Source organism: Notamacropus eugenii, chromosome 4, assembly GCF_028372415.1.
Source record: "Notamacropus eugenii isolate mMacEug1 chromosome 4, mMacEug1.pri_v2, whole genome shotgun sequence".
Lineage (NCBI taxonomy): Eukaryota > Metazoa > Chordata > Mammalia > Diprotodontia > Macropodidae > Notamacropus > Notamacropus eugenii.
Window position 1 is genome coordinate 262,665,215 of NC_092875.1, and position 18,002 is coordinate 262,683,216.

At 40.8% G+C, this 18,002-nt stretch overlaps 1 protein-coding gene across 1 annotated transcript in view; it reads left to right on the forward strand.

Moving 5' to 3' along the window:
- The first annotated feature begins 2,437 nt into the window (after window positions 1–2,437).
- Window positions 2,438–18,002, forward strand: part of MAPRE2 (microtubule associated protein RP/EB family member 2) — a 201,116-nt gene continuing 185,551 nt past the window's right edge. Inside the window, exon 1 of the mRNA XM_072604544.1 lies at window positions 2,438–2,527. The gene's annotated coding sequence lies outside the window, so the exon portion shown is untranslated. The remainder of the gene's footprint in view (window positions 2,528–18,002) is intronic.

Consider the following 18,002-nt stretch of genomic DNA (forward strand, 5'->3'; position numbering starts at 1 on the left):
TTCATACTGCTTTCATGCCAATTTCAAAAAAAAGTGTGATATATCAAGATTTGAAGTTTTTTTGGAAATAAAACAGAACTCCAATTTACATGATTAATTCTGTATTTTATTAATTCATTTAATATTTACCAAAGGCCTACTATGTCCTAGACTTTATGACAGGTACAGCGGGGGCTATCCAGAGCACAAGCAGAGCTACGCCTGGAGTATGAGTAAGGAAAACGTAGCAGTTTGGGAACTTTAGGGACCAGGCAGCTGGAATGAGTCATGGAGGCATAAAAATTAGCACCTGCCATTTCTTTAAAAAAAAAAAAAAAAGCTGAGGCACAAATATACATAGAATCAGTAGGCCAGTGCTAGCTGCCTGCTTGGATCCCCTTTCTTATTTCCCCTTAGCTCAGGCTACAATACCTCTTTTGGGACAAACTCCTCCTTTTTGAGGTTTTTAAAATTTTCTCTTTAACTAGATTTCACATATATACAAAAGAGTGTTGTACAGCAGATATAATCAGCATTTGGAGACAAAAGCCCTGAACCCAAAGCACAACTCTACCTGTTACTACCTATGTAACTTTAGGTAAGCCATTTAACTTCTTTTGGGTCTCAATTTACTCATCTGTAAATGATGGAGTGGAACTAATTGACATCTAATGTCCCTTCGAGCTCTAAATCTATGATCCTAAGCATTTGTGGGGTATGGAAAAGAAAACAGTTATTAAGCACCTACTATGTGCAATGCACCATGTTAAACTCAGCACTTTAGAAATATAGTCTTATTTGATTCTCACAGCTCTAGGAGATAGGCGTTATTGTTACCCCCACTTTATAGTTGAGGAAATGGAGGCCAACAGATTTGCCCAGGTTCAGTTAGTGAATGAAGATAGATTTGAACTCAGGTCTTCCCAACTTGAGGCCCAGAGCTCTATCTGTGGCACCACCCAGCTAGCAAGGTAAAGATAGTTTATTGTGATTTGCTTTGCATGTACTCCTAAAAGAGTGATATACCACAGACTCTAACTTGGACAGTTTTGAGTTTACACTGGAAACAAGATTTTTGTTTTGTTTTTAGATAGTGGAAGTGTGATTTCAAGGTGTAGGGAATTCCAGGTGTGGTGTCTGATTCCCTACACAGATGCACATCAGAAATTTATTAGATCATTATAAATTTATATAGCCTTAGCAAATTGCCTGGGGCACTGAGAGGTTAGGTGATTTGCCCAGGATCATCCAGCTAGTGTGTGAGGCAGGCTTGAACTCCCAGGTTGCTGGTTAACCCCCTAGCCAGGGTGCCTCTCCCCCAAGATAGTAACTACAAGATAGTTACTAACAAGATAGTCATAAAGTAATAAAATGTTATACCCATAAGCCTCTCCTTTTACAGATGAGCACAGTTAGGCTATGAGAGTTTCTTTGACTGTCCCCAAGGCTACACAACAAGGAAAGGATAGAGGAAGGTTTCAAACCCAGATCCTTTTACTTTAGAGTCAATGCTCCTACCAGGCTATGAAGACCATAAGAACTGCAGACCAGAACAGACAGAGACTGTACAGCAAGTAGTAGAAGTTAAAGAAAGCTTCATAGCTAAGGTGGGGACCTTGAAGACTAAACTACTCCCTCCCCCCCATAATTAATTTAATAATAATAATTTTAGAAAGCACTGGTCTCTATTGACAAATTACAGTCTTTCTCAGTGTTCTCCAATTCGTGTTCAAATAAGAATCCACACACTAATACATCAGCAAACATGCACAAGCCACATCAAAACACTTCTCCTTATTATTACCGCTAATTATAACTATTCTTCAGGTAAGATGATCAAGCTGAACAATCGGGACAATACTATTTTGCTATTATGTAACCGGCATAACACGATTATTACAGCGAGCATCCACCGTAAAACAAGTCCATCAGTTACATTGTAGCTAGCCTTCCGTGCCTGGGGGTTCACTTCCTAAACTTAAAGCATTGCCCTCCACAGGCTAAGGGTTAGGGACCTCCGCCTCTCCCCCTCTCCCAGCCCTTTCTCGCAGGGCACCTGCTCAGCCTCAGCTCCCTTGGGGGTACCCCCCACCAGGTGAGGTTGACATCTCAAATTCCAGAAGAGACCCTCCCTCCCCAGGGGCCAGGGGCGTCCGCTCGGACCCTGGTCCTGGCTGCAGCCCGGACGGCACAGACCCCGGCCCGGAGCTCCTGCGCCACGCCCCCCATCTCTCCTCCCGCTCGCCCACCGTGCGCCCAGGCCCCAGCACCCTTCATCGTGCGCGCACCGGAGAGCCTAGCAGGGCAGCGGCGGTGACCCCCTCCGCCCCCGGATCTGCCGGGTAGGGGCCGGGCTGGGCTCAGCCCTCGGCAGCGGAGGGTGGGGAGGACCCGCCCGGTGGCGGTGGCGGTGGCGGTGGCAGCGGCAGCGGCGGCGGGTCACGTGGGGCGGCGGGGGCGGAGCGTCCAGGCGGGCACAAGGTGGGTGGAGAAAACAAAGCCCCCAGCTGTCAGCGGAGGGAGAGCGAAGGCAGCGGCGGCGACGCAGGTGAGTCCAGTGCATGGCAAGGTCCGCGGCTCCCCCCTCGCCCTCTCCCCTCCTCCGTGCGCCCTGGAGCCGCCTCCTTCTCCTGGAGCGGCCGCGCGCTGCGCAAAGGGACGGGCCGGCGGGGCGCGTCTGTCGGGGCGCCGAGCGGGGCAAGAAGTTGGGAATCGCCGCCCGGGGAACCCCGGGGCGCGCAGACCGCCGGCTCCCGCCGGCCCCCGTCTCCCCGCACCTCCCGAGGTCCGGGCGGACGCTCGGGCTTGCCACGCTGGCACAAGCCCGCTGAACTGGGCTGGGAGACCGGAGTTGAGGGCTGAGGGACCTGGGGAGTTGGGGAGGCAGGACTGGGCAGGACCAGCCTGGCCCCCGGCTTCCTAGGCGCAGTCATCTTACCTGGGCGCCGGGGAGCCTGTGGTGGGGTGCGCAGAGCGCACGGGGCGCGGAGCAGGAAGTCCTGCGAGGCTTAGGAACCCGCCGGGACTCTGCTCGCGGGGGTCTCTGCGCCTGCAGCTCTGCGCCTTGGAGTTGTCCCTGAGACGCGGCTGCGGGGAAGCCTGCGCTGCCCTGGGCCAAGGCTGGCTTCCCTCGGGGACTCTATTTTAAGGGGTATGGAGGGGTTTGGGGCGGGGGAAGGGAGAGTTGTGCTTTTTACCGGGCAGCCCCGGCATTCCCCGTGCTGCTCAGGCTCCGCGCCCGTGAGGAGGGGAGGAAATTAATTGGCTAGCTCATTAAAGTGAGAATTAAAGTGGCTCAGCTTGCTAGGAGCAGCTAGGGGGCTGTGGCCGGAGTCACTGGACTGTTTCCTCACTCCCAGCAGGATCCCCACCCCCCTCCAGCTGCCTTGGAAGAGATTTCTGCCTGGCTTAAATGGATGGTCCTATAAAGCCAGTGAAGTGGAGGCCATAGGAGGAAAGGGTGGCCACAGGGTCCTTGAGGACTTCGGAAGACCTGGAGTGTGCCTGTGACTTTAAGACACTGGCCTGACTCTAGGTTTTGTCCTCCTCACGACGACCCTCCCCCTCCTGGTTTCTGGGGCGGGGGGTGGGGTGGGGGAGGAGGGGGGGGGTCTTCCAAAAACCATTCTGATTTTAACAAGAAGTTACAAACCACTTACGTTACACCAGGAAAAGGTCTCCCCTTCTAGAGCTCTTAAAAGGGTGCTTGAAAAATTATTCGGACCCCTGTTGTGGGAGGAGTGTCTAACATGCCAGAGCCCAGAACATCATCTCCTCCTAGTCCGGATCTTCTGAGCTAGGAGAGAGTCACTGCACCTTGCAGGATGCGTTTAGATTGTCTCTAATGACCTAGGAGTGTGTGACTAATTAAAATAAAGGGCTTGTCTAGTTTGATGACTTCGTCTTGATTAGCATAGTATCGGCCCTCAGGCCAGCTCTGAGGCTGCGGAGGTATTGTTCCTGCATACCTAGGGTGTAGTTAGATCTTAGGTTAAGATTTATTGTTACCGAACTTCAAAGAGGATTTAGGCGGCTTGTAGAATACAAAGTAAGGCTTTGAGTGGTGAAGAACCACCATGCAGATCTGCTTGGTTTGGAGTCAGGACTTGGGCTTGAATGTTGGCTCTGATGGGTTACTTGTGTGACGTTGGCCGACTTTATTTTTTGCTTTTGAGCATCATTTATAAAAGGGGGGGAGGGGAGTCCTTCCATCTCCAAATGTATAGTCTCAAAGGACGAAGTAGTTACTACCAGGCACTAGAGCATATTTCCACAGCTTGCCCTAAGGGGTGGGGGGGATGGAGGAGAGAGAGAGAGAGAGAGAGAGAGAGAGAGAGAGAGAGAGAGAGAGAGAGAGAGAGAGAGAGAGAATGAATATATATAATTCTTGTCTTGCTAATGGAACTTACGGCAGTGTCCCTATTTTTTGCCAGAGGGATTTTCTGCCAAACTAATTTGAACACTAGGAATGAGAGATGTGTCAGCATTACCAAGTTTTGGAAAGATTAGGGAGTGTCCCTGGCCCACATTGTGGAAGCTTAAGACACCATACCTTGAATTGCAATATTGAGGTTCTTAACAGAAAGCAAGCGAAAACTAGCTATGCCAAACAAAATGCCAGTTTAGCTACTTGAGTAGGTAAAGGAAAAAATATCTACTGACAAATGAATGCTGCCCATAGTGTGCTCTGGAACAAAAAAAAAACTGATGGCCTTTTTGAGGACTGTAGGACTTGACTGTTTAGTCTAACATCCTCCCTCTGCACTCTGTTTCCTGTTTAAAAGACTGAAAATTGCTATCAGAATGGCACCCCAATTCTTTCATCATTTACCTTTGAGTAGTCACTTATGTAGAGTTGGTGAGATAGTGAAACCTAATAGGAATGCACCCAGGGCAGCAGCACACTGTACTCTACTGTACTGGAGGTGGGGTTGCTATCACTGTATAGGAAATAATTGCAGCCTAAAATACTTACACATACATACCAGACTCCTTTGGAAACAATGCTTTTTGTTTCTTTTTTAATGTCTAGTCCCCAGTATGTTTGCTTGTCAGAGCCTCTCCCTGTCTCAGCACCTTCTTGCGCTGTTTCATTTGGAACTCTTACAGAGGGAAAGCACAGCCGAAACAGTTTTCCTTTACTCTATGGGAGGTACTTAAAAAAAAGTTATGAAATTGTAATGTGCTTCTGTTAAACCATAAGAATTTAAGTTTGATTCAGAAGTACAGTAGATATGTTGGCTTGTAGGACCTCTTGTGCACATCTTTTCTTTAAGTAAAGGAAAACTCTACTGACTGTACTGTTATTGGATGAATCAATAAATCCCACCAGGTAAGCTGTTCTTCCAGCTGTGTATATCAGAACCCCTCCATTGTGCTTTATACTAAACCACTGGGAATAAGTAAGATAGCATGCTACAGTACTGAAAGCATTAATATTGGAAGAGAAGACATGGGGTTCAAAATGATTCTGCCACTACAACCTGTGTGACCCTGGGTATGTCATTCATTTCTCTGAACGCCATTAGAATTTCCCGGTTGTACCATGTGAGGGTTGGTCCAGAATTAGGCTGGTCCTCAGATAAGGGTGCCTCTTGTAATATTGTAGGTGTTTAGTAAGGACTTACCTATTAATTAATTGGTTGGTTGGTTGATGAGATGATGTCTAAGTCCCCCTCTGTTACTTAAGCACAGATCCTGTAGTAGGATCTATTCCAAAAGAAATTGTTGTGTTTGGCTTTAGTCACTAGTTTTAACTAAACCACATGTACTATTAATATTATTATATTAATTATAGTATTATATTATAATTTATATTATAATGTGTTATTATTAATATTATAAACACAATTATTAAGCCCAAAGCATGATCCTGAATTTAATATTATTCAGTGTTCCAAAGACCCATGATTTCATTAGTGTGGATACTTTTTTCACCATAAGAAGTTACAAACCTTCCATCCCTTTTAGATGATCTATTACTGTGACCAAAAGCACCTCCACCCCCCAAATACTCAGTAATAAGTTCTCTGGTTATGTACCTCTCTAGGCTGATCCTCCAGGGATAGTTGGTATTATCTTCCACTGGAGTCCTCCAGATCTTTCCAGCTTGGAATGACATGTCAGAACTTGTGAGATAGCCTTTAGGAATCCACGGTCATCTCTATGATACAGTGAGGCATCAGAAGAGGATTGTAGTTGGGGCTAAACTCCATTCTGGAAAAAGTTATAGAAGGGGAAAGGCAACTAGGGGGTTCAGTGGATGTAGCAATCTACCTGGAATCAGGAAGACCTGAGTTCAAATCCAGTCTTAGACACTAGCTGTGTGATCCCGGTTAAGCCACTTAACCCTGTTCACCTCAGTTTCCTCATCTATAAAATGAGCTGCAGAAGAAAATGACAGATCTCTGCAGTATCTTTGCAAGGAAAGCCCCAAATGACTGAAACAACTCAAGAACAGTAGCATCCAAAAAAAAATAAAATAAAACAAAAGCTTATTTTATTCCTCTAATCAATAGATAATAAATATGTAAACTTGACACCAAGAATTTCCACAAAGTTAAATTTTTATTTCCTTATGCTTTTCTGTTGCCTTTCCGTTCTTTATGCCTCAAACTTCTTCTTTGCATTGTGGCCATTTTTTAAGCCATTTTCAACTTTTTCCTTACTTTTAATGTTTTTATTGTCCTTGCCATCCTCCAACTCAAATCACTTTTAATCTCATTTTTGGAACTATTCGTTACACCACCTAGCTGCCCTCTTTTGAATTTAGCAATTTGAAAAATTATCTATACATGTCCCAGTAGTATATATCAATTCTGTTCCTTCCCAAATCACCCACAAATAACTTTCTATTATTTTAGAGTATATATACATGTGTAGATATGTGTGTGTATACAGAGTATGATTTAGAATATTATATTAGAGTATATACATTATATTTAAAATATTATATTAGAGTTTATTCAATCAGGCAGTGACAGAAAATCTTATAGGTTCATGTTTAGAATTGAAAGGAACCTTAAAGGTTAGGTAGTACAAACCCCTTGTTTTATTGATAAGGACACAAATTCAGAGTGGTTAAACGATCACACAAGAAGTTAATGGTATGGTCTGATTTTGAACATAGCCCATTTGCTCCAAATACAGCAGCTTTACCATGATGTGTCTCATGAATATACATCTTATATGTATAGAAATTTTTACTCTTTGAACAAGATCTGAGCTGAATTTTACTTTTGTGCTCTTTATGGGGAAAATTTTGCTTAGCAAATGAAAAACAAACCAGTTTGGAGGAAGAATGTTTGCTGTGAGGATGAGAGGGAGGGTGGTGTAGTAAAAAAAGCACACTGAGTCAGACCTGTTTCTGCTACTCTGCTACTCCCTAGGTATGTCTCTCTGAGCCTTGGTCTCCTCATTTGAAAATAAGGGATTAGACTGGCTGGTTCCTAAAATCATTTCCAGGTCTAGTATCTTTGTGAGAGATTCAAGTCTTTTATAATATGAACTTAAATAGTCATTGAAGTTTTGCTTAACCTGAAGCTTAACCAAGATAGGAGGATGTCTGGTTCTGATATTTCACATCTGCTAAGTCAACAAAATGTGAACAGTAAACATACAACACATGGGAGGAACAAAAGAATTTTACTTAGTTGAAATTATCAGCACATTTATTTTCAGAGAAACTTATTTACAAAGCTATATACTAAAAACAGCTTTTTGCTGTTGATGTATTTTTGTATCTTAAGGATAAAACAATAAGATTCTCTCTAGACTTTCCATCTCCATTAATTCCAATGCAACACACTCCATTTATTAAAATGGCTCAACACTGATTTAAAACAATCCTCGGTTTTTCTACCTCGTGATGACACAGTGTTTCTGAATTAAATATTCCTATTACAGCTTTTCTAATCTCACAGATAGAGTATTTACTTTCTTGTCCCATTATTTGAATATTAATTTGCAAAAGCAGCAAGTTAGTTTCCTGATTTAAGTGGTTTGGTCAGAAGGCAAATTTCTAAATAAATACCAATAGTTGTAACACCAACTCATATGAGGCTAAGGCGTCAACTTCATAGCTCTAAATTTTGAGACTATATGTTCTTGAAATAATTTTAACCATACAAACTGTGTTATAGTTGAGTTACACCTTGTAATAATGGTGATTCCTCTTCTTAAAAATATATTCAAGATTATAGAATTAGGATGATTCATAAAAAGTCATAGTAATTATATGTGTTTAGCTTTGATAGTAAATTCTTTGAGGATTGTTTCATTCTTTTTACTTTATTTATATCCCCAGTGCCTAGCTTAGCACCTAGTGCATAGTAGATATTTAATAAGGATTTGTTAGTATTGTTAATCAATAAACACTTATTAAACACCTTCTACGTACCAGGCACTGTGCTAAGAATACAAAAAGAGACCAAAGACAGTCCCTGCGCACAAGAAACCTACAATCTAATGCCACATTACAAGCAGTCAAATTTAAGGTCAACCTAAGGAAAAACTTCCTAACCATTAGAACTATGTAAAAGTATTACAGGCTGTTTAACACTTATTCATAGCTTAATGGTTAGAGGTGCTACAGGTCTTTAGGCTGAATGATCATTTGTCAAAGAAATTGTAGATGGGATATTTCCTTCAGCTACAGGTTGAAAGATAACAACCTCTAGAGAGAGGTTCTTTCATGTGTGAGCTTCTGTGATTTTTCTCTAGAAGTATGTATGTAAATACTTGGCACATTTACATCCAGAGAAATTGATTTGCTAGCTGTAATAAATGGTGGAAAGGCTCCATTAAGTATTGTCCAAAATGAGAACCAACTGTAATCAGTCAATAAGCATTATTAGACACTATATGTCAGGCACTGTTCTAGGTGTTGGGGATACAGATAAAAATTGGGCAGCCCCTACTACCCTCAAGAGACTTATATTCTACTAGGGGAAAGCAGCACATTCACAGATAAATGAGCAGCGTAGCAGTAAGGATAGGGACTGGACCTGTGATTTCATTGATATAGGGAACTTCTAAATGAAGAAATTCTCTCTATTAATTCACATTAGCACACTTTCCAAACTTAGGGTCTTAGAGAGTTGCCTAGAGTACTGAGTTGTGACATGCCCACAGTCACAGAGGCTATATGTCTAAGAGACAGACTTGAGAATAGTTCTTCCTGGGTTTGTTTTTTTTTTGAGGTCCGCTTTTTACTCACTATACCACACTCACACACACATCGACATGGACGTGTATATGTGCACATGTGTGTATATAGATGTATGTTTATGTATATGTATGCACCCACATGCACATGCATATGTATACACACACACCTATTCAATCATGTCCAATTCGCCATGACCCCATTTTGAGATTTTTCTTGGCAAAGCTGCTAGAGTGGTTGGCCATTTCCTTCTCCAGCTCATTTTACAAAGGAGGAACTGAGGTAAATAGGGTTAAGTGACTTAACTTGCCCAGGGTCACACTACTAGTGTCTGAGATCAAATTTGAATTAAAAAAGATGAGTCTCCTCTCTCTTTCTCTCTCTCTCCCCCTCCTTTCCTCCCTTCTTTCCTCCTCTCTCCCTCTCTCTCTTCCTCTCTCTCTCTCTCTCCTTCTCTCCCTCTCTCCCCCTGTTTCTCTCAGAAGCCTGGTATAAGATGAGTATGAGCTATTCTGGAGAAGATAAATCCCAGTAGATGCATTAAAGCAAATTTAACCTGTCGTTGCTTGAAAGATTAAAGTTACGAGTTTATTTTCACGATTTTGAGCTATGGGATTCATGCTGTAGCCATCCATGAGTTAATGTTACAACTGTCAGTGGTTATTCCAGAAGTTTTATTTTGATTCTACCACTTAAGTTCATGCAAAAATTTGGAAACTAATTCACCACCACTGCAACTCAATATTTTATTTTTTTCCAAAAAGAACATATTTCATCTTCAGGATACGAAACCACAAACTGATTTTTACTTAGGTTACATTTTGGCTAATGACATTCAGTAACTTGATAGAAAATAAATGCAATCACTAAACATAGTCAAGAGTTATTCCACACTCTGTTATAGACAGATCCTGATGGAAATTTAGCTGAAAAATAGTCATATGGCACGTCTGATTTTGTTTTACTTTTAAGATTTCTGAATATTCAAGAGAAACATGGGGATTGGATTGGATTTAAGGTAGTCATGAGGTCATTTGCTGCCTCCACAACCTCTGTATAAATATTATTAAATAAAAATTGAAGAAAGCAAGTTTGAAATTGGAAAACTCCTGGAATAATTTCATTAGTAAGAACTTGTTTAAGATAACTTGAAGAAGTGTCTTTACAAAACTTCCTTCAGTTAAAAGAACTTCCACTTTTTTACATCTTAGACTGTTGGTTTTGAACTGTTGGATAGTTCATAATCATCTCTCGGAGTTCCTTTCAAACAGGGGTTCTTAGCTTTTTTCTTGTCATGGACCTTGTCTCAGAATAATGTTTTTGTAAACCACCAGTCTAGGACATGAAACATAAAATAAAATACATAGGAATATAAAGGAAACTAATTATATTAAAATGTAGTTATCAAAATTTATTTAAAACAAAATGAAAAAAAGTTTTTGTATTCCATTAAAAAAGAAAAGCCTTCTCAGCAGTCCAAACAATAAAAAGTCCTACACCAAGGACATTTTTTATCTATAAATAAATAATTGATTCAATCCAAAATAAGATTTGAGAAATCTACAGATTGATTTAATTTTATTCTCAGCATTGCTAACAATGAATATAGATTATATTCTTCTAAAGTAATTTAAGCCAATTGGTGTAGCTCAGGAAGAAATTAAAAAAATAAAATTACTAAAGAGAACACCTATCATTTCCAGAATGGGCATTCAGGTGCAAACTGAAGTAAAATTAACAATCCCCTCCCTCACAGAACAATGTAGATTCTAACAGGTTTTCACTCTAACTAGTACAACTTACAGTCTTAAGAGAGTTGTCTGGGCATTGAAAGATTATTTGCCCAGGGTCGCAGAGCTGCTTGCTACTTATCAGAAGTAGGACTTGGATCCAGGTCTTTTAAAACTTGGGAACCTAGCCCAGTCCAGCCCACGCTTGATGCAGTGCCTCCTCTCTGATCCTAGGTATAATAAGGAAATGCAACTGCTTTTGTCTAAGGAAAAATAATAAATCAAATTAACAATGAAAGGTAATGGCAGTTTCTCCCAGCTTAATAATAATATATACATATATATGCAAAAAAAAAATCACATTGGAGCTGTCTTCTTTTATACTTTTAAGACTGTTGTTAGTATGTTAAATAATGATAATTACTGACATTTATATAATATTTTTAAGGTTTGCAAAGTGTTTTTATCTTCTCTGAGCCTTACAACAACCCTGTGAATGAAGTAGGTACTCTGGGTATAAGCATGCCTTTTTTTTATAGATGTGGAAAGTGATGCTCAGAAAGGGTATGTGACTTTGTTAGTAATTGACAGGGACCAGGCTTGAACCTGGACTTACAGTCCAGTGCCTGTGTTTCTAGCTCACCACTTTTCCTAAGCAGCCCCGAAGTTTGGAAAACTTGCTTGATTTTGAGTTGGAGGCCTTGGGTTCAGATCCAAATTCTGCCAGTTACTTAAGCAAGACATTTAACCTCTCAAGATCTCAGTTAACTCATCAGTTCGATGAAAGATGACCATCACTAAGGTCTTCCCTTTGCAACTCTGAATATGAGAATTGGGGAAATTGCCCATTAATTTATTTTGTAGGAAATGTAGTGCATGTATTTTGTACTTTTCACAGATTCTATCATAGCATAGCTTTACAGAATAATCTGCAATAAGACCTGCATTTTTACTACTAGCACTCGTGAAGACTGAGCTAATAACTACATTGCCATTTAGTTTTTTAAAAAAAGGTGAAGCTGATGCCTCTTTTAATTTGCTATCGTGTCTAAATATTCCCCAGCTCTAGTATCTGTGGATAGAGACACTGTTTTCTGGTTGGGCACATCAAAAGATTTTTGCCATCTACCATCACTGCTAGCTCACAACCCCTGGTCATATTCAAAGTCACTTCTGCCATTACAACGAGGATATGCGTTAGAAAAATCAGACATGATTTTTAAACCCTCCTTTAAAGGATCAGATTGACATTTAGTCACAAAGCCTTTAGCTTGGTCACTCTTTAAGGCTCCCAAATTTATTCTTACCAGTCAACTCAATATGTGTTGGCTAAGTTCACATTTGCTAACACTGAGTCTTTCCACCTCCCCAACCCTGTGGGGAGAACAGCACAAGTTTGAGAAAAACTGTTTTATACACACCACACACATACACACATATACATGTGCAGTTGCTATGAAGCATTTAAAACAGTGATTGGTGAAAGGAGTGACCATTTCATTTATTTGGGAATTACAATTTGGTTTTCTCCAGACTAGTCTGATTCTTTTTAGGGGTTACATATTTAGAGTCATACAATGTTAGAAGTGAAAGGGACTTGAGTAAAATCATTTAGTCCAACCCACTCATTTTAGTGATCAGGAAATTGAGAGTCATTGATTTACTCAAAGACAGGAACAGAGAATCCAAGCCCACTGACCCCCAAAGCAGTCTTCTTTCCACTATGCCATAATGCCTCTCAGATCCCTTAGCCAGGTATTCAGTACTTCTCAAAAAAAAAAAAAATAAAAGACTCATCTTACCTTTCAAACTACATTTTAATTGATTAAAAAACAAAAGAAAACAGATGAAGAGAATAGTTGACCTCATTGTTGATGAGGCCTGAAAATGGAAGGGACCTGAGAGATGATCTGTTTCAATTTTTCCATCTTACAAATTAGAGTAATGAGGCATCAAGTCCCCAAGAGGTTGAATGACTTGTCCAAAGTCATGTAGGTTGGTAGTATAGTCAGGAATAAACCCAAAGTCCTCTGATTCTTTTGAAGGGGTAAAAAGTAGAGCCATTTCCATATTTTTGGTTTGGACCTTTGATTTCACCATTGTAGAGAACCCTTTCCACTGATGCAGAATTGCAAGTGTTCTACAACATATATATGGACTTAAAAGTTGACTGTGCCAATTACAGGTTAAATAAGTGGACCAAATTCATAAAGGCAGTGTGACTCAGAGGCACACTGAGCTGGAGCCTTCCTGACTCCCAGGCTAATCTGAGATGGACTCTACCATGCTGCCTCTTCTCAGATTGCTCTGCTAATTTAAATACCTATTTGGAGTTCTGCATTTTTGGAGGTAAATTGAGGTTGTCTTACACACAGCTGCCCACTTGCTTAAGCTGTGCACAAGGAATTGAACATAGTTGCATTATAGATAGATTGCATGTAGTACTCAGTGCAGCACCCAACCCTAAAGTCTCCCTTCCTTGTAGAAATAAAGTGAATTGTTCCAGGCTTCCAGACAGTGAATTTCTTGTGGCCATATCTCCACTCCTGTGAATTCCAATTACAAAAGTTCCTTCCTCCAGAATTTTGTACTGTCTGGCTTCTCAGTAAATATTTATCGAGATCAACTACACTGTGTACTTTGAATATCTCAGAACCATTTTTAAATTCTATGAAAAATCAGGAGACTATAAATGATCATCCCACTTAAATTATTGTATTGTAGAAAGGACTGTGAAAATTTCTTCTACCAACAGATATTATTTTTGCTTTCGGAAGACACCAGTATCTCAAATTTAAATTGCGTTCAGGATCCATTGAAACTGAAAAGTATAACATTCATTTGTGTAAAACCAGTATTTTCAATTTGTGGTACTTATACCCATCTCTGATGCATTGTTTGTGTGATCCTCTGCAAATCACTTAACCTCTCAGTGTCCCAGGCAAACTTTAGTCTAAGACTTCAATTACAGAGCAGGTGCCACTGGTACTGGTAGAGGGAGTTAATGCACTGGAAGCTCCCCACACCTATGAAATTGAAGATCTGCCCCAAAAGAGGGGGAAAAGAAGACCAGCCTAAGGACTTAAAGGACCACCTTTAGGATATTTGAGTATATGCCATAGAATGGCAGAATTTTAGACCTTGAAGGTACCTTAATGATCTATTTAATTAAGTTGCCCCAAATCACAAACAAGCTAGTGACAGAGTGAGAGGGAGAAATCAGGTTTCTTCTTGTCCTTCAGGCTAAAAGTCTAGAAGATATTTGGTGATTATTTCTTCTCATTGTAGGGATCATTGAGCAGTTAGTAAGTGAAAGCCACAACCTCACAGAGCAGATCAAGCACTGCACTTGGAGTCAGAAAGTTGTTGTTCAGTTGCTTCAGTCATGTCCAACTGTTCTTGGCCCCATTTAGAGTTTTCTTGGCAAAGACACTGCCATTTCCTTCTCCAGCTCATTTTACAGATAGGAAGCTGAGGCAGACAGGGTTAAGTGGCTTGCCCAGGATCAAGTGTCAGAGGTAGGATTTGAAGCTAGATCTTCTGAATTCCAACTCTTAATACTTTATCCACTACAAAAAGTAGTTTTTCAGTGACGTCCAAATCTTATGACGCCATTCAGGGTTCTTTTGGCAAAGATACTAGAGTGATTTGCCATTTTCTTCTCCAGTTCATTTTATGGATGAGGAAACTAAGGCAAGCAAAGTTAAGTGACTTGCCCAGGGTCACACAGCTATTAAGTGTCTGATACCAGATTTGAAGTCAGGAAGAAGAGTCTTCCTGACTTCAAACTGGGTATTCTGTCCAGTGTGCCTGGAGTCAAGAAAGACCTGAATTCAAATCATGCTTCAGAGACTAACTACCTCCATTACCATGGGCAAAACCCTTTATCTCTTTGTGCTTTTGTAAAATGAGAAATTTAGACTTGGTGGTCTTTAAGATCTTTTCCAGCTCTATAATCCCAAGCTGATCTTGAATGAATAGCATGGAACAGCACAAGAAATATAACTGTGATGTTTGTTAACTATTTCATCCTTGTAGAACTGTCCTCTTCGCCTTACTCCCTCTTCCTCCAGCTATGATGAAAAGAGGACAGACTCATATAATAGCATAGACTCTTAAAATTTTGTAACAAAATAGAATCTTAGTGAACAACCTCCCTGCCTTATGTTTGATGAAATTATGACTTTTTACCTGAACTCTGAGACACAGGGGGTCGTCATCATTCAAGAAATAAGAAAGTACCCATGCCAGAGGTAGCCCAGCCCCTTTGTCTCAAGAAGGGACCCTCCATAAGGACTCCATGGGACAGCTAGGTGGTGCAGTAGATAGAATGCTGGGGCTGGAGTTAGGAAGATGTGAGTTCAAAGCTAGCCTTAGCCACTTATGAGTTATGTGACCTCAGGCAAGTCATTTAACCTCTTTGCAGTAATCCACTAGAGAAGGAAATGGTAAACCACTCCAGTATCTTTACCAGGAAAACCCCAAATGGGGTCATGAAGAGTCAGACATGACTGAAACAAGTGAATAATAACAATAATGATTGCAGAGAACCTCTTTTTGAATGTAACCCCCTTCCTGGAAGTCTAGGGTGTTGTTAAACATGAGGTACTTAGCTGTGGACCTTATTTAGAAAGCTCTTGAGTCTCAGAAATACCCTTCATGCATAATGTATTTCCAGGAAGAAAGCCTACTTCTAAACCCTGACTCTGCCTCTTATTATTTCTATGACCTTGGGCAAATCACTTACACTTTCTAGGCCTCAGTTTCCCCATCTGTAAAATGAAGGATTGACCTTGGTGACTTATCTCTGAGGTGTTTTCCAGTTCTAAATCTATAATTATATAACCCTTTAAGACATAACCCAGGTGCTTCCTCCTCAATGAATACTTCCCTGATTTTCCGTTTAAAAGTGATTTATCCTTTCTGGAATTTTTCTGTAGCAGTTCATCTTCGTCTTTGTTTTGTCCTCACCACAGTCTAACTTAAATCATACTCATTTGTATGTGTGATTTAGATCCTTATTAGAGTGTAAAATCCCTGAAGGCAAGGATGGTGCTGTTTTCATCTTCATATGCTAATCACCTAACATTGTACCTTCCATAGAGTAGGTACTTAAGAAGTGTTGGTTGGTGTAACTGAAATCTTGTAAACCATCCTCTTTAATGGCAGTATGCTAGGGCATGGACATACCCCGAGTGAAGATTATGCATTCTTTCTACTATAGTAGATGATTTCTGTGAGTTGCTGTAAATAAAACTTTATCACCCTGAAGTGATGTTTTTGGGGATGATCCTCTGTGAACTTACCTAAGCTGGTCCACAGATGGCAGACCCGTATGAGCCTTTCTTGCTTGGGAAAACCTTCTAGACTTGCCTCACCTTCAGAAAGTCAGGGTCCTCTTCATGGAGAGTGGGGTAGCATTTCAGTGAAAAGGTGGATTTCGTGGTGGCCCTAAATTCAGGGTAGTTTCAAAATTACCTTTTGTGTTCATATGATGATGATTTATAGTCCTAAATAATTAAAAGAGCAGGAAATTACTTTTATGTGTCTGTAATGTCACTATCATATATGAAGCAGGGACAAAGGAAAGATGGCAGCTGAGATTTAGACAACCTTTTGTTATCCCTCAGGGCAGTAGTTACTTGGTGGTGGCTACATATTGTAAAAGTTGAGATGTGTATATGTTGGGGATGGAAGTCAGACAAAGAGGGACTCAGTCCCTGAGAATGCTGTTGTCAAGTAGCAGGGAAATGGTAAATAAGGGCCTTGAAGTCAAGTTGTGGAGCCGAATAACAAAATGTTTGTTTGCCAGGAGGATGTTGTTTGCCGTTATTTGAAAGGAACCAGTGCCTGCTGGTACTGCTGCCTGACAACCAGGACAATAAACCACAGAGACCCTATGATTGAAAGAGAGCAATTATGTTAAAGGGTGCTATTTTAAGGGGGATAAAACCCTGATGATCTACTCCTTTGCCTTTCCCAGTACAATTCCATAATGACATGTCACCAAAGAATATATGGAAATTATTCGAGATCTTATTCTGAGGTAATTGGGTACCACTTTCTACAAGGGAGGGGCTCAGCTTTCATCTAGGTTGATTGTACTGTCTTGTATTTTTATTGTAAACTCTGTACTTCTGGTGCATGTGATGAATATATACCCTTGGGAATTGCCTAGGACTGAGATGGAACCTTTTCAGAGTTTAGCTATATAAGAGGCTACATAGAGTAGTGCTCATATCTCCCTACTGAGCCACCCTTTTCATGAAGTGAATGCCATCAGCAATAGTTTTTTTAAAACATCATCAGTTAATCAATGATGATTTATTAATCACCTACTATATTACCAGGCAGTGGGTTAGAGAGAGAGGTGGGAAGGAGAAAGAGGGAAGGAGGGAAGAAAGAAGAAAGTGAAGGAGAAAGAGAGAGAGAAAATAGAGACAGGAGAAAAAAGAAAAAGAAAGAGAAAAAGGAAAGAAAGAGAAGGAAAGGGATGGAGAGAGAAAAAGGGAAACAGGAAGAGAAAGGGAGAAGAATGGAGAGAGAGAAAGAAAAGGAAAGAAAGAGGAGCAAGAGAACAGGAAGAGAAGAGGGAGATTCAGTGCGATGGAGGCAGAGGGAGTGTATTTCAGGAAAGGGAGATAGCCAGTACACTGGCAAAGAGATGAGAGAATGAGTGCCCTTTGTGAAGAACAAAGGGAAGCTCCATTTGTCATGAGTGTAGAGTGTGGGAGGTGGGGGTAAAATATAATAAGATTGGAAAGATAAGTTGGGGACAGATTGAGAAGGTGTTTAAAAGGTAAACAGAGGAGCTTATGCTTGGTCCTAGACACAAGAGGGAACTAATGGAATTGACTGAGTAAGAGAGTGGCATGCTCAGATCTGTAATGAAGGAAAATCCTTTTGGACTGGAGGAGAGACTTGAGAAAAGATGCCAGAAAGGGCTGTTGCCATAGCCTAGATGAGAGATGATAAAGACTTGAACTAAGGTTGGTGGTTGTATGAGTTAGAGAGAAAGGGTTGCATTCAAGAGATGTTATTGAGGTAAGATTTTGTTCTAGTAAAAATTGACAAATAATTGGATATGTGGCAAGAGGGAGAATGAGGAATCAACAGTAATACCAAGG